This window comes from Bombus huntii, unplaced genomic scaffold (assembly GCF_024542735.1).
Source record: "Bombus huntii isolate Logan2020A unplaced genomic scaffold, iyBomHunt1.1 ctg00000090.1, whole genome shotgun sequence".
Taxonomy (NCBI): Eukaryota; Metazoa; Arthropoda; class Insecta; order Hymenoptera; family Apidae; genus Bombus; species Bombus huntii.
This window is the reverse complement of record NW_026099345.1, coordinates 75,001-85,000: the sequence shown is the minus strand read 5'-3', so window position 1 is coordinate 85,000 and position 10,000 is coordinate 75,001. Positions and strand designations below refer to the sequence as shown.

Here is a 10,000-nt window from a genome sequence, read left to right as displayed (position 1 = left end):
CGGACCTTCGTGCGTCGAACACCGGCAAACGTAGCATATATCGCCTGATATGAAAAAAAAAATCGGTCACGAGGAGAACACTACGAGTATATACGTTCGATAACCGATACACGAAGCGGTGCATAAGCGGGCGGTCGCCCTCGTAAGGACGACTCACGACGCCGCGAGCACTCACGCAGGTCCGTGACCGGTTCTCTCCGCTCTTATTCGTATCCCTTCGTATACCTTCGTCCGACTCTGAAACGTTCTCTTATAATTTTTAAGAAGAACGACGGCGGGTTGTCAAGGCAAGAAGGGACAGAGAGAGACAGAGGTAGAGTTTCGTAGTCTCCCGTGAACACGATAGATTATATATCGAGCATGCGTACGACTTGCACGGTCTCTGCACGACCGCGACGAACGCCGACGAGCGTCCAACAATCGCTCGTACGTCGCGTATGTTCTCTCCGTCCGCTCTTATTCGTATCCTCGTTCTTGTACCTTCGTCCGACTCTGAAACGTTCTCTTATATAAAGAAGAACGACGGCGGGTTGTTAAGGCAAGAAGGGACAGAGAGAGACAGATACGGAGAGTAACGATACGCAACGCAAGCAGTCTTAGGTTTACGTGAGCAACCCTCAGCCAGGCGTGGTCCAGGAATTGTATCCGTGGACCGCAATGTGCGTTCGAAATGTCGATGTTCATGTGTCCTGCAGTTCACACGTTGACGCGCAATTAGCTGCGTTCTTCATCGACCCACGAGCCAAGTGATCCACCGTTCAGGGTAATCTTTTATAAATTTACAACAGTTCAATACTCAAATGTACTCTTCTCGGTTCTAGCGAAGCCGAGTTCCGTCACGTTCGACCAACGGGAATCGAACGCGCAGAAGTCGCCATAGGATTGACGACACAAAAACGTTCGAAAAAAAAAGAAAACGACGAACGCGCGAAGATACGCGCGTTCGCCGGCCGGGCGTAAAGTACATTATGATATATAACAACCATCGAGATCGAAGCTCCGTTCGTCAGGAAACGACGGGGATATATACACCCGATTCTGAATCCTCTGTACAGCACACGATCTCGCGAACGAGTAAGCACGGTGGCTAGCCCATGTTATATATGTGTTTGATTCTACTCTCTCGTCCAATTATTCAAGAAACAGCGCGCGTGCATCTCTCCATCGTTCGGGTGATAGTAAAGATTCGATGGGATTCGCGCGGCCGTCCGCCTCGAGCGGTCTTTCGTCCCAATATCCAGAAGCAGAGTTTGAAAAACTCTAGCGACGGCACGGGTGTCCGACTCACGACATCGAGGTTTCGAAGCCGGCGATCCCCTCCGAACGGATGGCGACCACGCGACCGACTGAAAGCATGAAAAATCGACGAAAGATAGAACACATCTCCGTTCGGGTGGTGTTTTTTCTTTAAAAAAAAAAAAAAAAACAAAAATTCGATGGGACTCGCAGCCATCGTCCTCGCGCGGTCTTTCGTCCCGATATCCAGAAGCAGAGTTTGAAAAACTCTAGCGACGGCACGGGTGTCCGACTCACGACAACGAGGATAGACAGCCGGTCCCCTCCGAACGGGTTATGCGACGATAAACTCGATGAAACTTTAGTCTCGTTCAGGTAGTGTGTGTCTTGTAAATCAAAAATTCGATGGGACTCGCATCCATCGTCCTCGCGCGGTCTTTCGTCCCAACATCCAGAAGCAGAGTTTGAAAAACTCTAGCGACGGCACGGGTGTCCGACTCACGACAACGAGGATAGACAGCCGGTCCCCTCTGAACGGTATATTATATATGAGATGATAGACGACAAACTGGATGAAACTTTAAGTCTCGTTCAGGTAGTGTGTAAATCAAAAATTCGATGGGACTCGCATCCGTCGTCCTCGCGCGGTCTTTCGTCCCGATATCCAGAAGCAGAGTTTGAAAAACTCTAGCGACGGCACGGGTGTCCGACTCACGACAACGAGGAAAGACAGCCGGTCCCCTCTGAACGGTATATAATATGAAACTTTAAGTCTCGTTCAGGTAGTGTGTAAGTCAAAAATTCGATGGGACTCGCATCCGTCGTCCTCGCGCGGTCTTTCGTCCCGATATCCAGAAGCAGAGTTTGAAAAACTCTAGCGACGGCACGGGTGTCCGACTCACGACAACGAGGATAGACAGCCGGTCCCCTCTGAACGGTATATTATATATGCGATGATAGACGACAAACTGGATGAAACTTTAAGTCTCGTTCAGGTAGTGTGTAAATAAAAAATTCGATGGGACTCGCATCCGTCGTCCTCGCGCGGTCTTTCGTCCCGATATCCAGAAGCAGAGTTTGAAAAACTCTAGCGACGGCACGGGTGTCCGACTCACGACAACGAGGAAAGACAGCCGGTCCCCTCTGAACGGTATATTATATGAAACTTTAAGTCTCGTTCAGGTAGTGTGTAAGTCAAAAATTCGATGGGACTCGCATCCGTCGTCCTCGCGCGGTCTTTCGTCCCGATATCCAGAAGCAGAGTTTGAAAAACTCTAGCGACGGCACGGGTGTCCGACTCACGACAACGAGGATAGACAGCCGGTCCCCTCTGAACGGTATATAATATGAAACTTTAAGTCTCGTTCAGGTAGTGTGTAAGTCAAAAATTCGATGGGACTCGCATCCGTCGTCCTCGCGCGGTCTTTCGTCCCGATATCCAGAAGCAGAGTTTGAAAAACTCTAGCGACGGCACGGGTGTCCGACTCACGACAACGAGGATAGACAGCCGGTCCCCTCTGAACGGTATATAATATGAAACTTTAAGTCTCGTTCAGGTAGTGTGTAAGTCAAAAATTCGATGGGACTCGCATCCGTCGTCCTCGCGCGGTCTTTCGTCCCGATATCCAGAAGCAGAGTTTGAAAAACTCTAGCGACGGCACGGGTGTCCGACTCACGACAACGAGGATAGACAGCCGGTCCCCTCTGAACGGTATATAATATACATTATGCGACGGTAGACGATCAACTAGACGAAACTTTAGTCTCGTTCAGGTGGTGTAAAAAAAATTCGATGGGATACGCACGCACGGCTGTCGTCGTCCTCGAGCGGTCTTTCGTCCCAATATCCAGAAGCAGAGTTTGAAAAACTCTAGCGACGGCACGGGTGTCCGACTCACGACATCGAGGCTTCGAAGCCGGCGGCGTTCCCCTCTGAACGAACTTCGGCTAGACTAGTTACGAATCGTTGCTACACATCGTCTTCATCGTCGTCGTCGTCGACATCGACATCATCATCATATCATCATCATCATCATCATCATCGGTCATCGTCGCATAGCGGGCCAACATCCACGCGATGCGTCTTCGTTCTAGGTTACCCGATCCACGAGTATGTTACACGTGGTTTCGTTATTTCGAACGAAACGACATACGAAGAGCACACGCCCTTTGGGTAGGAAGCACGTTTCGAGAACGACGAGAGTTTCGATGAAAGAGACGAGAGAAGTCGACGCAGAAGGTATCCATGGATCTTCGAAGAGAACCTTCGAAGATGTATATCGGTATCCTTTCGCTCTGCGCGACTCGCTACAAGTTCTTTCGCTCTCGTCGACTCGTTCTAGACGCTTCGTTCGATCCCAAAGAGGAGTCTTCGATATGTCCCGTTGCTAGGAGGAGAACAAACGCAACACAGACCACGAAACATAGAAGAGAATAGGCGAGCATGATCACTCCGACACGAGGCACTTTAGAGATTTTCTTATTAGTTTGCATGGACTTTTATATTTCGTTTGTACGGTTTCCACGATGCAAATACGAAATACGAGATCGTGACGGCGGGTCTTTCTGTGTACGGCCTCTCGCAGGCGCCACGACTGCATTTCTCTTTACACCTGGTTTCCATCGTAATTTTTTCGTTTGATATCGAGCCTTAACTTTTGTTGGCTCTTTCGAAGCTAGAGTTCCCTTTTATTAGAATTTCATATATATATATATTATATGTTATATGTTTTATTCGGAGACGGCGGGTCTTTCTGTTTACGACCTCACGCAGGCGCCTCGAATAAGTTTCATTCGCATTTCGTTTTTATACTTGTATATATATATCTCTTCATCCCGATGATCGAGAGAGAGTGCCACCTTCTCTTCGTATAATTCCGTAGCTGGAGGGTCGTCTCCTCCTTAAGAATATTTCTATTCGTGCCAACGGAGGTTGCCAAGCTCCCTGGCGTTTTCGTTTGTTAAAGTATATAGCTTGTTAATACGTCGTATATACTTTCGTCGATACAGGAGGAGTACGGCTCCTTACCGACCATTGTGATATATATTTCATAGTTTTTATATGTGTTCAAGTCAAATTCTTTTGGTATCGTATCGTTAATGATCCTTCCGCAGGTTCACCTACGGAAACCTTGTTACGACTTTTACTTCCTCTAAATGATCAAGTTTGGTCATCTTCCCGGTAACATCGGCAATGCTTATCACATTGGCCGCGCACCAGTCCGAAGACCTCACTAAATCATTCAATCGGTAGTAGCGACGGGCGGTGTGTACAAAGGGCAGGGACGTAATCAACGCGAGCTTATGACTCGCGCTTACTGGGAATTCCTCGTTCATGGGGAATAATTGCAAGCCCCAATCCCTAGCACGAAGGAGGTTCAGCGGGTTACCCGGGCCTTTCGGCCAGGGAAAACACGCTGATTCCTTCAGTGTAGCGCGCGTGCGGCCCAGAACATCTAAGGGCATCACAGACCTGTTATTGCTCAATCTCGTGCGGCTAGAAGCCGCCTGTTCCTCTAAGAAGATTTGTTTGTACGTTGGTAGTAAAAACCCACCGACCGAAGCCGGGGGCCTTCGAGATACCATAAGTTACGTCTATTTAGCAGGCTAGAGTCTCGTTCGTTATCGGAATTAACCAGACAAATCGCTCCACCAACTAAGAACGGCCATGCACCACCACCCACCGAATCAAGAAAGAGCTATCAATCTGTCAATCCTTCCGGTGTCCGGGCCTGGTGAGGTTTCCCGTGTTGAGTCAAATTAAGCCGCAGGCTCCACTCCTGGTGGTGCCCTTCCGTCAATTCCTTTAAGTTTCAGCTTTGCAACCATACTTCCCCCGGAACCCAAAAGCTTTGGTTTCCCGGAAGCTGCCCGCCGAGTCATCGGAGGAACTTCGGCGGATCGCTGGCTGGCATCGTTTATGGTTAGAACTAGGGCGGTATCTGATCGCCTTCGAACCTCTAACTTTCGTTCTTGATTAATGAAAACATTTTTGGCAAATGCTTTCGCTTCTGTCCGTCTTGCGACGATCCAAGAATTTCACCTCTAACGTCGCAATACGAATGCCCCCATCTGTCCCTATTAATCATTACCTCGGGGCTCCGAAAACCAACAAAATAGAACCGAGGTCCTATTCCATTATTCCATGCACACAGTATTCAGGCGAAGGTAGCCTGCTTTAAGCACTCTAATTTGTTCAAAGTAAACGTATCGGCCCACCTCGACACTCAGTGAAGAGCACCGCGATGGGATATTAGTTGGACCGCCCGCGAGGAGCTAAGCCCACCGATAGGACGTACCACATAATGCCAGTTAAACACCGCGAGCGGTGAACCGACACTGTGACACACAGATTCAACTACGAGCTTTTTAACCGCAACAACTTTAATATACGCTATTGGAGCTGGAATTACCGCGGCTGCTGGCACCAGACTTGCCCTCCAATTGGTCCTCGTTAAAGGATTTAAAGTGTACTCATTCCGATTACGGGGCCTCGGATGAGTCCCGTATCGTTATTTTTCGTCACTACCTCCCCGTGCCGGGAGTGGGTAATTTGCGCGCCTGCTGCCTTCCTTGGATGTGGTAGCTGTTTCTCAGGCTCCCTCTCCGGAATCGAACCCTGATTCCCCGTTACCCGTTACAACCATGGTAGGCGCAGAACCTACCATCGACAGTTGATAAGGCAGACATTTGAAAGATGCGTCGCCGGTGCTAGATGACCATGCGATCAGCACAAAGTTATTCAGAGTCACCAAAACAAACGATGGACGGACAGACGAGCCATCCGCCACCGATTGGTTTTGATCTAATAAAAGCATTCCTACCATCTCTGGTCGGAATCTGTTTGCATGTATTAGCTCTAGAATTACCACAGTTATCCAAGTAAATGTAGGTATGATCTAAGAAACCATAACTGATTTAATGAGCCATTCGCGGTTTCACCTTAATGCGGCATGTACTGAGACATGCATGGCTTAATCTTTGAGACAAGCATATGACTACTGGCAGGATCAACCAGGGATCTTATTCGTATAACAATTCTTATAAATTTCGTTTAAGTTCTCTTCGTGTCGTAGGTGGGACGTAAGCACCGTACGACGAGACTTTTCGTTCTTAAGATAGATATATCTATAAAATATATCTCCTAGCGACGTTCGAGATACACCCATAGTTCAGTAATAATCTTCGAACGCCGCTCGCAGCCACTTTGTAATTCTCAACTCCACCTCCTCTCTTCTCTCTCTCTCTTTCTCATAGTCTTATATAAAATGTTTAGAATCGTACTTCTAAAGGAACATTTCCATAATGCTGTCTTCGTGTAAAAAGACTTATTAGAATATCTTAGCGGTAAAGCACGTATACGCACCTCACGCTGAACGAACAAGCGCGTATCCCAGTGCGTCGCGCTGGACATACCGTAAGAATATTCTTTCAATCGGTAGAACATTTTCGGCAGAAGACATACTACGCAAAGATAGTACGCTCCTACCGCCTCATCGGATACTTCTGCGAAAGCAGAAGTTTTTATAGAAAGCAGACGGTTATACTCTTTTGAATGAATCGATGCTCAGTTAGTACAAGCACACACGCATCTAACAATTTTTGTTAGAATACGTACACACAGGTCACCAGCTTCCCGACTCAGGGGAACCTTGCCACGATATTTGGTCATTACGTCCAGGACAGCGACCCGCGGCGCAGCAGTGTAGAGAAAAAACCAGAACGAGAACGGAGGAACAGTCGAGAAATAGCGTAAAATACACTAAGACTCGAGGAGCGGTGACTGAATTCTCAACCGAGGCCGTAGAATAGCCACGCGCTCAACGCTGTTCCGACCGAACCGTCCGGCTCGACGTCTCTCTTATAGATACGAAAGCGCCAGCCGGAAGGCCGGCGCCGGCCGGGCTAGCGGCCGCGCGCTTACGGTGCAAAACCTCCGTAGCAACGTACCGTTCGGAAGGGACGCTGGAACTTAGTCTCGCGAACGCTCGATCACTACTATACAAAGCCAATATCCAACCATCGAAATACATTACCAGACGTTTTATTAACATAATAGAAATGCATTTTTACCAAAAAATTAATTTTTTTTTTCACCGAAAAATTGCATCAGTAAACATACTCTTTTATCGAATACGGACAAAAAATAAGTTTATAATCAATTACAATACGTTAAAATAAGTAGAAATATGCAAAAAAATATATACCTTGTAACGTTAATTAACGAAAAAATTAGAAAAATATCCCAGTCGTGTCAGTTCGACGAACGCTAATTTTTTGAAAAAATCGATAAAAATGTTTAATCCCGACGTATTTAATAGAGATAGAACGATTCCCGTAAAAAAATTTATACCTTGTAACGCTTTTTAACGAATAAACTCGAAAAAACTTTTTCGCCCTCGGAATTTTTCTAAGTCCCAACGTACCGGCTCGGAATTTTTCTATGTTCCAACGACCGGTCGTGTCGGTCCAAACGTTTTTATATCCGTCTGCCGACGATATAAACGCTTAATCCCGACGTATTTTATCGAGTTATAACGATTTCTTGAAAAATATTCGTACGTTATAACGCTTTTTAACGAATTAATCGAAAAAGAGTGTTCGGTCCGAAAATTTTCTAAGTACGAACGACCGGCCGCATAGGTCCGTTTTTAAAAATCGTTCTCGGACGGAAATAAACCATTAATCCCGACGTATTTCGTCGAGTTACGTCGATTTATGCAAAAAAATTCATACCTTGTAACGCTTTTTAACGAATAAACTCGAAAAAACTTTTTCGCCCTCGGAATTTTTCTAAGTCCCAACGTACCGGCTCGGAATTTTTCTATGTTCCAACGACCGGTCGTGTCGGTCCAAACGTTTTTATATCCGTCTGCCGACGATATAAACGCTTAATCCCGACGTATTTTATCGAGTTATAACGATTTCTTGAAAAATATTCGTACGTTATAACGCTTTTTAACGAATTAATCGAAAAAGAGTGTTCGGTCCGAAAATTTTCTAAGTACGAACGACCGGCCGCATAGGTCCGTTTTTAAAAATCGTTCTCGGACGGAAATAAACCATTAATCCCGACGTATTTCGTCGAGTTACGTCGATTTATGCAAAAAAATTCATACCTTGTAACGCTTTTTAACGAATAAACTCGAAAAAACTTTTTCGCCCTCGGAATTTTTCTAAGTCCCAACGTACCGGCTCGGAATTTTTCTATGTTCCAACGACCGGTCGTGTCGGTCCAAACGTTTTTATATCCGTCTGCCGACGATACAAACGCTTAATCCCGACGTATTTTATCGAGTTATAACGATTTCTTGAAAAATATTCGTACGTTATAACGCTTTTTAACGAATTAATCGAAAAAGAGTGTTCGGTCCGAAAATTTTCTAAGTACGAACGACCGGCCGCATAGGTCCGTTTTTAAAAATCGTTCTCGGACGGAAATAAACCATTAATCCCGACGTATTTCGTCGAGTTACGTCGATTTATGCAAAAAAATTCATACCTTGTAACGCTTTTTAACGAATAAACTCGAAAAAACTTTTTCGCCCTCGGAATTTTTCTAAGTCCCAACGTACCGGCTCGGAATTTTTCTATGTTCCAACGACCGGTCGTGTCGGTCCAAACGTTTTTATATCCGTCTGCCGACGATATAAACGCTTAATCCCGACGTATTTTATCGAGTTATAACGATTTCTTGAAAAATATTCGTACGTTATAACGCTTTTTAACGAATTAATCGAAAAAGAGTGTTCGGTCCGAAAATTTTCTAAGTACGAACGACCGGCCGCATAGGTCCGTTTTTAAAAATCGTTCTCGGACGGAAATAAACCATTAATCCCGACGTATTTCGTCGAGTTACGTCGATTTATGCAAAAAAATTCATACCTTGTAACGCTTTTTAACGAATAAACTCGAAAAAACTTTTTCGCCCTCGGAATTTTTCTAAGTCCCAACGTACCGGCTCGGAATTTTTCTATGTTCCAACGACCGGTCGTGTCGGTCCAAACGTTTTTATATCCGTCTGCCGACGATATAAACGCTTAATCCCGACGTATTTTATCGAGTTATAACGATTTCTTGAAAAATATTCGTACGTTATAACGCTTTTTAACGAATTAATCGAAAAAGAGTGTTCGGTCCGAAAATTTTCTAAGTACGAACGACCGGCCGCATAGGTCCGTTTTTAAAAATCGTTCTCGGACGGAAATAAACCATTAATCCCGACGTATTTCGTCGAGTTACGTCGATTTATGCAAAAAAATTCATACCTTGTAACGCTTTTTAACGAATAAACTCGAAAAAACTTTTTCGCCCTCGGAATTTTTCTAAGTCCCAACGTACCGGCTCGGAATTTTTCTATGTTCCAACGACCGGTCGTGTCGGTCCAAACGTTTTTATATCCGTCTGCCGACGATACAAACGCTTAATCCCGACGTATTTTATCGAGTTATAACGATTTCTTGAAAAATATTCGTACGTTATAACGCTTTTTAACGAATTAATCGAAAAAGAGTGTTCGGTCCGAAAATTTTCTAAGTACGAACGACCGGCCGCATAGGTCCGTTTTTAAAAATCGTTCTCGGACGGAAATAAACCATTAATCCCGACGTATTTCGTCGAGTTACGTCGATTTATGCAAAAAAATTCATACCTTGTAACGCTTTTTAACGAATAAACTCGAAAAAACTTTTTCGCCCTCGGAATTTTTCTAAGTCCCAACGTACCGGCTCGGAATTTTTCTATGTTCCAACGACCGGTCGTGTCG

At 45.5% G+C, this 10,000-nt stretch overlaps 1 long non-coding RNA gene and 2 other non-coding genes across 3 annotated transcripts in view; all 3 read right to left on the bottom strand.

The window, feature by feature from the left end:
* LOC126876674 (uncharacterized) overlaps positions 1–2,407 on the bottom strand; it is a 24,584-nt gene extending 22,177 nt beyond the window's left edge. The window contains exon 1 of the long non-coding RNA XR_007694423.1: positions 2,323–2,407. This is a non-coding gene — a long non-coding RNA (uncharacterized LOC126876674). The remainder of the gene's footprint in view (positions 1–2,322) is intronic.
* Positions 612–766, bottom strand: LOC126876708 (5.8S ribosomal RNA). Its single transcript, XR_007694454.1, has one exon. It is a non-coding gene; the product is annotated as a 5.8S ribosomal RNA (ribosomal RNA).
* A 1,926-nt stretch (positions 2,408–4,333) lies between the features above and the next one.
* Positions 4,334–6,256, bottom strand: LOC126876689 (small subunit ribosomal RNA). The gene has a single exon (XR_007694438.1). It is a non-coding gene; the product is annotated as a small subunit ribosomal RNA (ribosomal RNA).
* Positions 6,257–10,000: the final 3,744 nt, after the last annotated feature.